The following is a 14,742-nucleotide window of genomic DNA, read 5'->3' on the forward strand; positions in this document are numbered from 1 at the left end:
ACTGTTTTTGGTAGTTTGGCACGAAAAATTAATTTAAGTTTATATGTTAACAAATGACTAATAAAAGGACATAATGATTTACCTAGGCTCTTAACATATAGTTATTATACTGACTGTAGGCCTATGTAGGCATTACATCATATCACACTTAGACATCTAGAGATTTATTTCATATTATTTTCTCGTAATCTCATAGGTAACTGACAGTCCTCAGAGTTTCCTTGTATCTGTTATGAAGCCTGTTTGTAACCGAATCCTGCCTTTTGCTTGTGGTAAACTGTGCTTTTAAGTGAACGAGAAGCATGTTGCTTCAGGTGTATTCCTAGGACTAGTGAAGAATCAAGAATTGTAGCCAATCAGCTTTCTGCCTGTTGACCTTTTTCTTTTGGGCCCTCTGATCAGTTTTGAAAGGGAGAGCTGGTTACAGCCCATTCTGGGGGAACCTGCCTGGTGTGATGGCAGGTTCAGATCAAGCCCAGAAGTGTCTTCTCATACTTGGCTCGTATGTTCTGCCAGCTTGCTGTATGGCTGCCACAACAGTAACCCTGAGCGTGGCTTGATTGGTGAGGATTTACATGTGTGCTAATCAGAGTGGAATAAATGATTGGCCGCTTGCTGCATTGCCATAAAGGGTGCCCAGATGTACACACCACATGAACATAATGTGCCCAGGCACGGCACATCAAAGTGTGTCAGCTGCATCACCTCAGCAGGCTTAGGGCCTGTCGCAGAGAATTTGCTGATAGTCGTCCCCTAAGATTTAGTGTCTTACTTGGTGAAAGTGAAAGACCTCAAAAGAATATCTTGGCAACAGAATTTTTGATCCTTTAGGAAAATAATAAAATGTGCTTGAACTTAACTGGAGATGATGAATAGATGACTTTAAGCGATGCATTTTCAAAAGATGATTTCTTATATTTTGAAATATTTTCTAGTAAAACAAATATAATATCAAGTAAATTCGCCTAATTGAATAAACTGAATTTTTAAAAATTGCATAAGCATCAGTCTTTTACGTTGAATTAAGCCACATTAAAACTACCCAAATGTATATCTGATGAAACATGTAGCATAGAATGATTTCATTTAATAAAAACAATTTTTCTAGAACTTAAGCTTTACTATATATAAAATGTCTATATATATTTAAAAATCCATAATATATCTCCTTTGTAAACGTACAGTTAATACTCAGAATCCCCTTGTGTTGCACTTATGCACAAAATCTGTAACATGTGATTACTTTGACAAGTAATTTTGTAGTTACATGTTCATTATATTGATAATGTATTAATGTACAATGATTAAATGGTTAAGCTGCCACATTAAAGTTATGAGCAGAAACATTTATCCAGCACCGCTAGGCAGGAACAAAGCCTGTCCGTTACCAGATGGCATTATTCAATCTGTGTGTTACTCTAAGATGTTAGCCTGATGGCATCGATTCTTAGCTTTGATACTGGGCTGCACTTGAGTGACCCAGTACAGTTCAGTGATAAGGTTGAGTTAATTACTGTGTCTGTGCCAGCCAGCTTCCACGTGATTACTTCTGTGAAAGATTTTGATGCCTTTTGCTTTAATTAAGCAAAAGGGAATGAACAGATCTAATTGGGTTTTGAAATAATCCCATCACTATCAACAAGCATGATGTGTTTCCTCCAACTTTGTTAAAGGTACTTATAGAGGCAAAATTTTGTGGGGGGAATGAAGTTTTTCCATTATTGTCTACACGAGGAAATGTTACTGTATAAACATTAATGCTGATTTTTGAACAGTTCAAACAGTGTGTTTTAAAAGAATTTGACCTAAAAGAGTCTGTTTGTAACTGCTGTTCAAAAAGATAATTATTTTTAGTTCACATAAATGTACTAAAGACATAACTTTCAATGCATTTTTGTGCTTTTATATTTGCAATATATTTTTAACCCAGTTTTCCATTAGGACAGGCACATTTTAACTTTTAAAAGTTTACCATAATATTTAAACTTCCATGGTTTTTGCACAGTATCTTTTATTTAATTGATTTCACTAATCCTGCAGAGTTTACACAAATAAATAGAAAAGTGAAAATGAAGAAATGCTGTAAACTTTTCCAGTGGTAATATGAGGCTTCTAATTTTCATTTTTTCTCATGTAGGAGTATTGATTTTTGTTGTAGTATTTTCAATTTAAAATTCTAATTAATTCAGATTTCTCTTATTGTTTGAGTAGAAATGTGTAATTATACATTTTCTTCATGTGTTCCCCCCCCCGCCCCCCACTGTGTGTAACTAAAATATGTGAATAACGTTGTTTGGGAAAATGTTACAGTGTTTTTACTGAATTTAGGTTTTTCTCCTCTACCCTTATTTGGGTACCATCCCTTTTCCCACAGCTATTCAGATGTGGTAAATACTGTCTTCACTGGCTGATGCGGTTGTACACTTAAAAACTGTGGGATTGTCAGCACCACCTCTCTTTTCTGAGTGTTATTGAGAAACTTGCATAATAATTCTGTAAATATATCTCAAGTGATGCTAGAGTCAAATGAGGTAAGAATGCTTTTTAAGCAGCAGAGAGCCGTTAGTTTTAGTGATTTATTCTTATTACCTAATACATGTTTACTGATGTTCACTAGCTTACACGTTGGCAATCAAAATGAGTTCATCATTGTCTTTGACTTTGGCCTCTACATTTTAAGTAAATACAGGTGTAGTGAACCTGAGGGGAGAATGGAAAAACTGTCTCTGCAAAGGTTAGAATAGTCAAACTGAGTCTGGATAAGAAGGAAAATGTAAAATAACTATGATAAAGTCTTCATTTTACTAGATAAGACTGAGAAGTCTTTTAAGTAACACTCTTGTTATTTTCTTCTAATGTCCTGTCAGAATGAGACAACAGTTTAAATGAATGATCAATTATTTCTGTCCATTCTCCATGGACCCCATTTCATGGGGAAGGGGTACAAAACATCAAAATTCAATTTATATTTTACTTAGTATCCAGTTTTAATCTTGGTTATTTAGTTTGGCAGAATAATGCAACCTCTCCTCCTCCTTTCCCACTTACTACTAAAGATGTCCACTTTCTCATCCATGGAACTTGTGACCGTGTTATATTATGTGGCAATGGGGAATTAAGGTTCCAGTGGAATTTACGGTTGCCAGTCAGTTTACCTAACATAGGGAGATTATCCTGGGTTATCTGGGTGGGCCCAATGTAATCCCAAGAGTCCTCAAATGCGTAAGAAGGGACAGAAGAGGGGGCCATGTGATGGGAGAAGGACTCAACCCACCTTTGCTGGCTTTGAAGATGGGTTAGGGGCCGTGAGCCAGCAAACGTGAGTGGCCTCTAGAAGGTAGAAAAGACAAGAAAAGGAGTTCTCCCCTAGTGCCTCCAGAAAAGAGCATAGTCCTGCTGATGCTTTGATGTTAGCTCAGTCATTTCTGGACTTCTGAATACAGGTCTGTAAGATAATACATTTGTGTTGTTTTAAGCCACTAATTTTTTTTGTAATTTGTTATAGCAGCCCTAATACAATTATTTATAATCTAAAGCAAAGTTATTCATCAAGGTTTATTCAGAATTAAACATTTGATTAATGTTTATTTATTCTGTCTTCAGTAGTCCCCCCCTCAGTGTGTGATTTGACACTCGCTTGCATTAGGCATGTGTCTTGGCCACTTTCACAGCTTAGTGTTCTGAGGCCTTGTGTTGCACACTTTTAAAATGTGTTTGTCAGAGAGGCAATGTAGTTAGAGTTAGAGGTCTTGGGTTCATGTTCCAGCCTCTGTGCCTTAGTTATAGGAAAATTGCCTGAAGTTTCTGCACCTGAAAATGGAGAAATGATGTGTCTTTTGAGTAGCTGATGAACTAATGTATGTAGTGGCTTAGAAACTATAAAAATGCTATGTCTGCACACATTTCTATTAAGATTACTCTTCAGTCTTTAATTCTAGCCTTAATACGTGAAACACGAGCATTCTGTACAACTGTGGTTAGGAGCTGTGAATTCTGCATCTTGGGTTCTGTGGAGCTAGGAGAGCCTTACCTTGCTGCCATAATGATTCTTCCTTTTCTGGCTTGAAAAACCAGACAGAGGTGTTTCCTTCCTTGTTTTTAGTCCCATTTGTAAAATTGGTTCCGAATGGGAATATAGCAATTAGTTTGTATTTTCCCAGCACTAATTTGCTACCTTTCTTTTTTATTCTTGTCAAAGTTTTAAGTTTAAAGAAAATGATTATGTTTTCCATTTAGTTAAGCTCTTAAAATGCTTTATCTCCCAACAAGTTCAATTCATTTAAAATTAATAAAGTTAGTGAACAGTGTCTTTGTCCTGGGCACAAGTAACCCCCATCTCAGTCCATGCCCTCATAATCCAGTCACACCAGCAGTCGGTCCCAAGATAGGGGCTGTAACATGTGCGTGGGGCACATGGCAGGGTAACTAGTCTGGCCTGGGGAAGTCAGAGAAAATATCACAGACACTTTGGAGAGCATAGGAGTTTTCTGTGTGGATACAGTAGGAGAGGGCATTTCAGGCAGAAAAAGCTGTGTGAGAACCAGTCAGGAGCCTAATGTTTCCCCAGAAGGGCCTAGAGGAGAGAGAAGCATGGAAAAGAGGACAAGGTTTAGAACCTGTGTGCGTTACTTCGTGCTTTTCCCTGTGGTCGTGGTGAGGCCATCAGCGCTGTCAGATCCCCACCCCCTGGGAGTTGTATGTGAGGAGCCCGCCTCAGGGACAGGCTTTGCTTTGGGGGCCCCATCAGCAGAGGCTGTCCCCCTGGAACCAGTGAGACAGCACGAGGCTGGAGTGGGGGAAGGTTCCAGATGAGGCGGTCAGAGTAGAGTACAGGGGTGGAGTGGAGACATGTTTCTGATGTGGGAAGGACAGAATTAAGGGCCCAGCTGAAGGAGGAGGTGGGGGAGGGAGGAACTGAGGAGAGTTCAGAGCACTGATCTCAGGTAGGTGGCTGGTGGGCTTACTCCACGGAAGCAGCTTTGGGAGAGGAGAGCAGGAGGGATTTGATTTTGGTTGTGTTGAGGGTGTGATGTCTGTGGGTCACCCAGGAAGAGATGCTGAGAATAGGCATAAGGTGGGGACTGGAAACGTGGGCAGCAAGCCCCTGGCCCATGTGAGAGGCTGGAGTACACAGAGCGGATGCAGGGGACCCGGGAGGAAGTTCAGGGCTGGTGGGGAAATTGAAATACAAGCGATACAAACCCCAGCGCTCGGGCAGGTTCCTTCTTACTGTGTGGCCCGAAGGACATCTGCAAGGTTTGTCATTTCCCTTCAAGTAGGGGTCAGAGCCTAGAAGCCTGATAGACAGACATTTGCTTTATTGATGACTGCATTTCAGCTCTGTGCTGTGCTTCTCACCTTATGCACTCAGTGTTTGAGCTGGTGATCTCCAAGCGCACTTGTAAATTTAAAACCACATATCTCATGTTTTATTCCACAGTGAGAAAAAACACACGAAGGATTTGAAATAAAACATCTCCAAAATTCTAGGATTTTTTTTATTGAATTAAGTCTTAAATATGTATTGAAATAACACCTTCACAAACCCCTTTCCATTAGGAAGTGACATGGGAACAATGTTACACATGAAAATAAATCAGTACTATTATATGTTTACTGAAGTCCTGTGAAAAACTTATTAGATTTACCTAGAGCATTTTAATATCTTATGCTCCTTTTATATAATGTAGTGAAAATGTACATTTTGTTTTCATTTTATATGAATAAAACATAGCGTCACTTAAATTTTAAGTCACTAATAGAGCTGTAATATATATATATATATATATATATATATATATTAAGTAGTTGTTTTTTAGATATCCTCCTTCCGTAAGCAAATTTGACTTAGGCATTTGGATACTTGCCTCATGTTGTTTTGTTCTGATACATTAACATTAATCATAAAATAACTCCTTTGGCTTTAATGTGGGGGGAAGTTCATTAGGAGAGAACTGTCCTCCTGCTCTCTGCCTTTTAATGAATAAAACAAAACATAATAGCTCCCAAATTTTGTAGTATATGTGTGAAGATACTGTATTACAGGGGACAGCCTAGGTTTTCACAATGCATGACGTCCTACTGTTTTATTACTACTGGGTATGTGACATTGATGGCCATTGCAAATATTTTAAATTTAGAACAATTTACTCCCCGCAGATAAATTATTGTGCAATAGCCATTTCTTTCTAAATGACAGTTAATGGACTGATCCTTTGAATACTATGTTTAGCATAATATAGCAGAAAGAAAAGTAATGATCAAAAGACTGAGGTTAGTCTTTCCTAAACGGCTTGAAATAACTTGGCATCGTATATTAACATTCAGAAAACATAGTCATGTCACAACATGTTAAGCTGCTTATACATTTCAGCTGAGGTGGTGATTTTTACTTTTGGACATATGATAGAAGAGCTATTTGAAAAGTTAACTTTCTCACATCAACTGAAGTCTTTAAAAGAGTTTGATTAGTTTATTATAAAGAGTATTTTCATGCCTTTTAAAAATAATATAGGATAATCATAAGCAGTAGCTTCATTTATTGTTGGAAAAAGTGTAATTGCAAAAATTAACTTGTCATACACCACAGCTCAGCAAAGTAACTTTCTTATAAGTCCATGGTCACAGTATGTTTTTGCAATTCAGCATCTGGCTCTGTGGGATACTGATGGCTTCTATGAAGAAAAGTACCAGGGTGAGCAATTAAATGCAAAATGACAGCATAAAATATGATCATTATGGTTATACAAAAGACACATTTATGAATTTTGCAGATAACTGTCATTTTCCTACTCATATTTTCTCTTGCTTTGTTAGCTTAATAATTTTAGTTCAATTTATTTTTTCTTCTGGAAAGTGAACAGCGCCATTTTTATTTTCCTGGCACTTGTTTATGTCTTTTTTGCTTGTCAGTTTAAAAAGTAATGATAACTCTTTTACTGTCTTTTGATGCAGTACTTTCAACTTTATTTCAAAATTGAAGAATAAAAAGAAATTACATAGCAGTTGTAAGAGTAACATTTATTTATGGTTATCAGTATTTTATCATGTGAATTGAATACTATTCATAACCTGGAAATAAGGTTTGCCGGTAATTTCCTCGTAATATCAGGTAGTGTTTTGGAGCATTTTTTCTAGAGTATGAACTCTCTGATTTGGTAGGGAGTAAAACAGTGTTGACGTGAAGAATCACATCGGATGTGTGGGAAGTTGTCATATTTCCTTTGCTTTTACTTGCAAAGTGTATTCTGCATACAGTGAGACTGTTGGTCTTTGTAGATGGGATTTACTCTCGAGGGCTGGAATCCCCACGACTTTTGGGGTGCTCCGTTGTTGTCGGGCTTTGCTTCTCTGCAGCCCTGGCAGTCTTTCCAGCGTAACCTTTCACTGTCCCTCAAAAACCGTGCTAACCAGTTATCTTTGCCGTTACTCTGTCAGATCCTGCCTTCTTCTTTTCTTTCACTTGTGCTTGTAGTACCCCTAGTTCCCTGACTACCTTTTTTCCCCCATAAATTTATTTATTTATTTATTTATTTATTATTTTTGGCTGCATTGGGTCTTCGTTGCTGCGTGTGGGCTTTCTCTAGTTGCGGCGAGTGGGGGCTACTTTTCGTTGCGGTGCGTGGGCTTCTCATTGCGGTGGCTTCTCTTGTTGCGGAGTACGAACTCTAGGCACAGTAGTTATAGCACGTGGGCTCAGTAGTTGTGGTTCGTGGGCTCTAGAGCGCAGGCTCAGTGGTTGTGGCTCACGGGCTTAGTTGCTCCACGGCATGTGGGATCTTCCCGGGCCGGGGATTGAACCCTTGTCCCCTGCATTTGCAGGCGGATTCTTAACTACTGCACCACCAGGGAAGTCCTGAGGGTTTTTTTGTTTTGTTTTGTGAGTTTTTGATAGCCGAGGTGTTAATGTTTCCCTCTGTCACTATTCAGCTTATTTTCTTTTCATTGCTCTCTTGACATGGTCTAACCTGTTTTATCTTACTGCGTGAATACTTTTGGTTGGTTTATGTTTTAAGAATTAATAGACAAGTCTTATTTTATCCATTTGTTCTTAAATGCCTTATTTCAATTATATTGTGACAGCAGGCATTTAAAAATTTTTGATCAATTTTGACTAAATTTAGGTATATCAGTTGTATTTATTCATTATTAATTTCATTTATTAATGGAATCAGGTTCATGAATGATAAGTTTAGGAATCAGTGACACTCAATTTATTGGCGGTAAAGCAACACTAGGACAGTATCATACATATACCGTATGTACCTACATTTAAATATAGACACATCTATATTAAATATAGAGACATACTATCTGTTGTTATTAATGGTATTATCTTTACCTTTTAAAAACAAATATACACACACATGTTTGAGAGAGAGAGAGAAAGCGTGTGTGTGTGTGTGTGTGTGTGTACATGCATATCTTTTAGCATTTCCACATTGGCCCAGGTGATTCTAATGTAACTATTTTTGCCAGAATTTTAGGTATGTAAAAATTCTGTATAAAAATGCCAATAAAAATACAGTCATGGGCTTCCCTGGTGGCACAGTGGTTGAGAGTCCGCCTGCCGATGCAGGGGACGCGGGTTTGTGCCCCGGTCCGGGAAGATCCCACATGCCGCGGAGCGGCTGGGCCCGTGAGCCATGGCCGCTGAGCCTGCGCGTCCGGAGCCTGTGCTCCACAATGGGAGAGGCCACAACAGTGAGAGGCCTGCGTACCGCAAAAAAAAAAAAAAAAAAAAAAAAAAATGCAGTCATTCTGTTTCATAGTGCAATTACTTATTGCGACAGTTCCTATTAAGGAAGAGTCTGTTTTCATCAGCATTGCTTTGGACAGAAAGATTGTGAGTCTAGACAGTATTCCTGAGTCTGTCACATAGTGACACTTCTTTTTCCACTGAAGTTTTATAATAGCTTTGCATTCTGTGCTTCTTTGGAGTACACAGACATGATATATTCAAGATGAATCAAACAATAAAATTTACTTATTTTCTGTGTGATAACTGGTGCTGCTTTCAATAATAAAACTGAATTATGTGTACAGATCTGAAAATAATCTATGAGATATGAGATCATTTTCCTTATAGAGCCATAGTTAAATAATTTGTTTATATGACCGGTTTTTATAGTAAAACCTGTAAAGGTTTTATTCCCTTATACCCAACAGAGATTTGAGGTTCAAAACAAACAAATTAAAGAAACAAAACTAGAGATCTATTGAAGAGTGTAACTTGTTTATGTTTACAAAGTTTTCTCACCATTTAACTTTTATTTTGTTTTAAACAGGTGTGTAAGGCTTATTTACTTTAAAACCTTTGTTCATTCGCTTAACTCTATTTGTTTATTTTTTTCAACAACATTATTGCAGAATAATTTCAATACAGTTACCAGCGTCCATTTAAAGTGTACCATTTGATGGGTTTTGACAGTTCTATACACTTCTGAAGCCAGCGACAGCATCAAGATAAAAGAACGTTTCTATCACCCCCTAAATATTCCTGTGCCTGTGTGCAGCCCACCACCCCTTCCTGCCTGCCACAGGGAACCAGTGACCTGCTTTTTGTCACTGTAAACTAATTCTCTCTATCATGTAGTATGTACTCTTGTGTAAAGCTTTGTGTGGACATATGTTTTCATTTCTCTGGGGTAATTACCTAGGAGGGAAACGACTGGGGTGTGTGATGACTCTGTGCTTAACTTTTTTGGAAACTGCCATCGAGGTCTTCTTTAATTTCTCTCAGCCGTGTTCTGCAGTCTTTAGTGTGAGGGCCTTAGACATTTTTTGCACTATTTTAAATGGAATTGCATGCTGTTAATGTTTAAAAGTGTGATTGATTTTTGTATATTAACCTTTTATCCTGTGAATTTCCTAAGTTCACTTACTTGTTCCAATATATACATATATATTTTTAGATCCTGAGGGTTTTCTATGTAAACAATCACATCTTCTTTGCATAGAAATAGTTTTACTTGTATTTATTCAATATTTATGCCTTCACTTTTTTGTCCCTCTTCTTTTTTAGTAATAATTGTCTTAAAATCTATTAGGTCTGACATTAATATACTCACTTTAGCTGTCTTGTGGTTACTGATTGCATGGAATATCTTTTCCAGTTTTTATGGTTTGAATACATTTATCTCTTTCAATGTTAAGTATGTCTCTTATGGTTAGCGCATAATTTTGATCTTTTAATACATTCTAATAATATATTCTTTTTAACTGTAGTATTTATTAACATTTAATGTTAATAATGTTGGTTGGGTTTATGCTTTCTGTTTTGCTCTTTGTTATTCTATGTCTCAGGTGTTTTTCTTCATCTCTTTCTCTTTTACTGCCTTATTTGGCATTGATGTGAATCCTATCAGCTTTTGTTTATCTGGGAATGTCTTTACGTCCCTTCATTATCGAAGTATAGTTTTGCTGAATATAGATGTCTTGATTGATAGATTTTCTTTCACTACTTTGTCTATACAGTTCTTTTGACTTTTGGCCTCTATTGTTTCTGATAAGTTGGCTCTTATTTGTATTTTTTTTCTCCTGCAAAAGCAGCTGTTAAACATGTAGCTGTTCCCTGTATGTGATGACTATTTCTCTTGTTGCTTTCAAGATTTTCTTTATTGTCTTTTTCTTTTTAGTTTGACTGTGACGTTTCCAGGTGTGAATTTCTTAGTGTTTATACTTCTTGATGTTTGTTGAACTCCTTGTATCTGTAGATTAATGTATTTCATCAGATTTGGAAAGTTTTTAGCCATTATTCTAAAAAATATTTTTTCTACCCCTTTCTCTCTTTTCTCTCTTATTGGGATTCATACAGCACATTTGTTGAAATAATTCAAATTGTCCCATAGGTCTGTGAGATGCTGTTCAATTTTGTTAAAAATTTATTTCTTCTGATTAGGTAATTAATGTCCTTCTGTCTTCAGTTTCACTGATTCTTTCCTTTGTCTTCTCAAATCTACTTCTTTCCCATGTAGGGATTTTTTATTTCTGAAATGCTGTACTTTTCATCTCTAGCATCTCTTTTGTATAATTCCTATTTCCTTATTCATATTCCCCGTTTGCTGAATCAGCGACATATTTTTCTTTAATTTTTGAACATTTAAAAGAATTAGTGGTACATCTTTTAAGTAGCTACTGAACTTTTTCTGCTATGCTGACATCTGGGCCAAATTTCTATTTTTCTCTTGACTTTTTTTTCTTCCTGAATCTGGATCATAGTTTACATTTTTAAAAAAATGCATCTTATGATTTCTTTTTGTTGTTGTTGAAAATAGGACATTTTATATAATATGGTATGGAAAGTTTGGATTTTGATTCACTTTTCAAGGAGTGTCTTTTTTCCTTTCACTTGCATTGACTTGAGAGCGTGGAATTTTACCTGTTTGTGGTGTATAGCCTCCAGTGTTTCTGTTCTGTTTTTAAATGCTTATTGATTCATTTGTTTTACCTTGACTTTCTGGGTATTTTCCCTGTGAATGTAAGACTGTATGGTCAAAAACAATGAGTTGGGAAGAGTTTGTGTCTGCTATCTGCCTGCTATTTGTGCCTGCACCAGGGGCACATTCAGAGTTTCAGGTAGTTGTCAAGCAAGTTACCTTCTGGGGCTCTGTCTGATGCCTTCCCTGGGCTTCCTTTGCACCCCTGCTTAGTCAGCCAGGAATGTGGTGGGAGACTCATCTAGTCCTTTTACTGGTCCTTTGTTTATAGTGTCTCCTTGCTGAATTTCTTACTAGTCTGCCAGTTGCCGAAACTGGGTTCACAACATTGTGCAGCAATGTTGTTAGATTTCCTGATTTACTTCCTACCAAGTTTTTCACTTTCAGCTGACAAAGATATAGCGTTTGTTCCCTGCCCCAAATAGCTTTCCCCTCCACCACCTTGGCTGAGAGCTCTCCTTTTTTTTTTTTTTTTTTGTGCTAATCATATGTTAATAAAGCTCTGATGGTCCCTCACCAAGTCCGGGGATGGGTGTAGGCAATGGTAGCATCCCAGGCAAGTGCTCCTCTCTCCACCACCTACCCAAAGCTCCAGACAAAGTGCCTTTCCCCTTGTTGCCTGAATTTGATTTTTAGAATCATGAAATTGTTGCCTTTTGACAATTTTACATGGTTTTATTTGTTTTCGAGGAGAAGATTCACTGACCTCTGTATATTGCCAAAGCTGGATGTTCCTGAGTGAGTTAATATTTCCTCAGAAGTTTCTTGTACCCCATTTTCTTCCTCTCTCTCTTTCCCTTCTCGGACTCTAGTTAATTAGCTGTATGTTAAACCCTTTGTAATTATTTCTCAGGTAGATCCCTGAGGGTCTCTTTACTATTTTCTTTCTTAATTCAGTCTCTTTCCCTCTCTGTTCTTCATGTTGGATGATTGCTATTGATCTGTCCTCAAATTCACTGATTCTTTACTCTGTCATCTCCATTTTCCTGTTAAGCACATTTCTAATTCTAACCATTTTATCTTTTGCTCCTGAAATTTCCATTTGGCTTTTTAAAAAATAAATCTTATTTCTTTGCTGAAATTTCCTTTCTTTTCATTTGTTCCAAGCATATTTCCTTTATTTCACATAGTATGGTTATAATAGCTACTCTGAAGTCCTTTAAAATAATTCCAGCATTTTGGTCATCTAGTTTTTACCACATAACGTTTTGCTTGAGATTTGCTCACATTTTTCTGACTCTTTCTACGTCAAGTTATTTTGGATTGGATTTTGGACATTTTGAATTTTATGTTGTATGGTCTGTGGATTTTGTTGTATAGCTTCAAATACTCTTGGTGTTTTCATTTTTAGCAGGTAGTTAACTTGATTACCATCAGATAGCATCTGTCATGTCTGCTGTAGTCAGGCACTTATATCTCATTTTTGATATTTAAGCTTTAATTGCAGTCTGCTTTCACGCCTCCTGATTCATACGTGGTTTATGTATTCTGTGTTTATTCGTAAATCAGACGTTCCTTTGGCTCTGTCTTTTATGGTATTTACTTCTTACTCTTTCTGTGGCTGTCGTTGCCCTGGGACACTTTCCCTCTGATCCAGAAATACAGCTGATTTTTCCATTGTGATTTTAGCTGCCTCTCTTTCTAGGGTGAAGCCATCAAAAAGGGAGGAGGGCTGGATTTACCTTTTACTGTTTGCATCATGCCTTGACTCCACTCTAAAACCACTCTAAAAATTTCCAGCTTTTGTTTAGTTTCCAGAAATATCAGATACTTTTTAAAAATATTTTGTTCAGATTTTACAGCTGTTATTTGCGAGAGGTTCAGTTTATTATTAGAAGCTTATTACTTCATACCAGAAGTATATGAAGTTAAAAAAAAACCCTCTTATTTTAAAAAATGGTTCTAAATTTTATTCTCAACATATTATATGCTCATTGTGGGAAATTGGGAGAGGCTAATAAATTGCAACAAATATGAAAAAAAAAAATCACCTTTAACCCACTTTAACGTTTTGATAAAATTCTTTTGATATGACACAACGGAATGTGATGTACATAAAATTTAAAAAGATATGTTTTTGCTTAAAATTACACAAGGAGTGTTATTTCATGCCATTAAATATTCTTGGCAGATACTTTTATGGTAGTATAACATTCCGTATGTGTACATATAATGATTTATGTGACCATTTCTTAATGCTTCTCACAGTAATTGTTCACAGTTTTTTACTTTTATGTATGACCATGTGGTGGACATCTTTGTGTATACATTATTGTGCCCTTTTCATAATATTCGGTTAGGATAGATGCCCAAAAGTAGAAATATTGGATTTCAAAGTGAATAATGATTTTAAAGTGTTCTTACATGCAACTAAATTGCTTTTCAGAAAGTATGATCCATTTAACACCTGTGAGTGTGTGCAGCTTACGGCACCTTCCAACCGTGAGCATTAGATCCTTGATATTTTCTCATGTGATAGATGGGAACACTCATCTGTTTTTGGCAGTTTTTGTTAACTATTTTGGCCGAATTTTTTTATACAATTAAAAAAATTTACTTCTCCCTGTTTTAAAAATCTGTTCATGTTCTATGCCTATTAAATATATGTTTCATTCTACTTGTTTAACTGCTTTTAAAGCTCTTTTAATGATAGGTGAGACAGAACCTAATTTCCTACCTATAATACTTATCAACCATGAAAATAATTTCTTCAGTGTAGCATTTCTTTTTTGATCATCTCCTTGAGTCTCTTCATGTTTGTGCTGTCATTTCCTCTACCTGGTAATCCAAAGTGTGTCAAACCTGATGGACTGTACCTAACAGAACCTAATTAAAAATATATATATAATTGGACTTGGATTGAAACTTAAAAGCAGTTTCAGCCTCTTATAACTTTTTATTTAGGGTTTAGAGAGATCATTTTTTCACTCTTATGAAATGTGAAAAATTACTTTTCATTTTAATGTTTTCATATTCAGTTTCGTATTTGAGTAGGCGGTGTTATGTAACTGAAAAACAGAATATTTCAGGTAATGTTCATTAGCTTTTTGGTGAAAATATGATTTGTTAATAATACAAAATTGATGCGTGTTTTCTATAAGAGGCAGTTTCTTCTGTGGACAGTCTCTTGAGACTCTAATTGGGTGTTGAGTTTTCTTTGGGTTTTGCTATGGCTGTACATTGTTTTGGACATTTCCTTGGGGATTTGGGGGAGGCTGGGGGCGTTTTCGGTTCTTTTGCAGACAGTTTGTGCTCAGCCATGTGGGCAGTGGTGGTGAAGTAATGGTAATGTGTTATATACTGT

The 14,742-nt window shown here is 36.6% G+C and overlaps 1 protein-coding gene across 2 annotated transcripts in view; it reads left to right on the forward strand.

Moving 5' to 3' along the window:
* ZNF407 (zinc finger protein 407) overlaps nucleotides 1–14,742 on the forward strand; it is a 420,199-nt gene that overhangs the window by 91,886 nt on the left and 313,571 nt on the right. The gene's annotated exons all lie outside the window — the stretch shown is intronic.

The sequence above is a fragment of the Grampus griseus genome (genome assembly GCF_964374135.1).
Source record: "Grampus griseus genome assembly, chromosome: 12".
In the NCBI taxonomy this organism is placed as follows: Eukaryota; Metazoa; Chordata; class Mammalia; order Artiodactyla; family Delphinidae; genus Grampus; species Grampus griseus.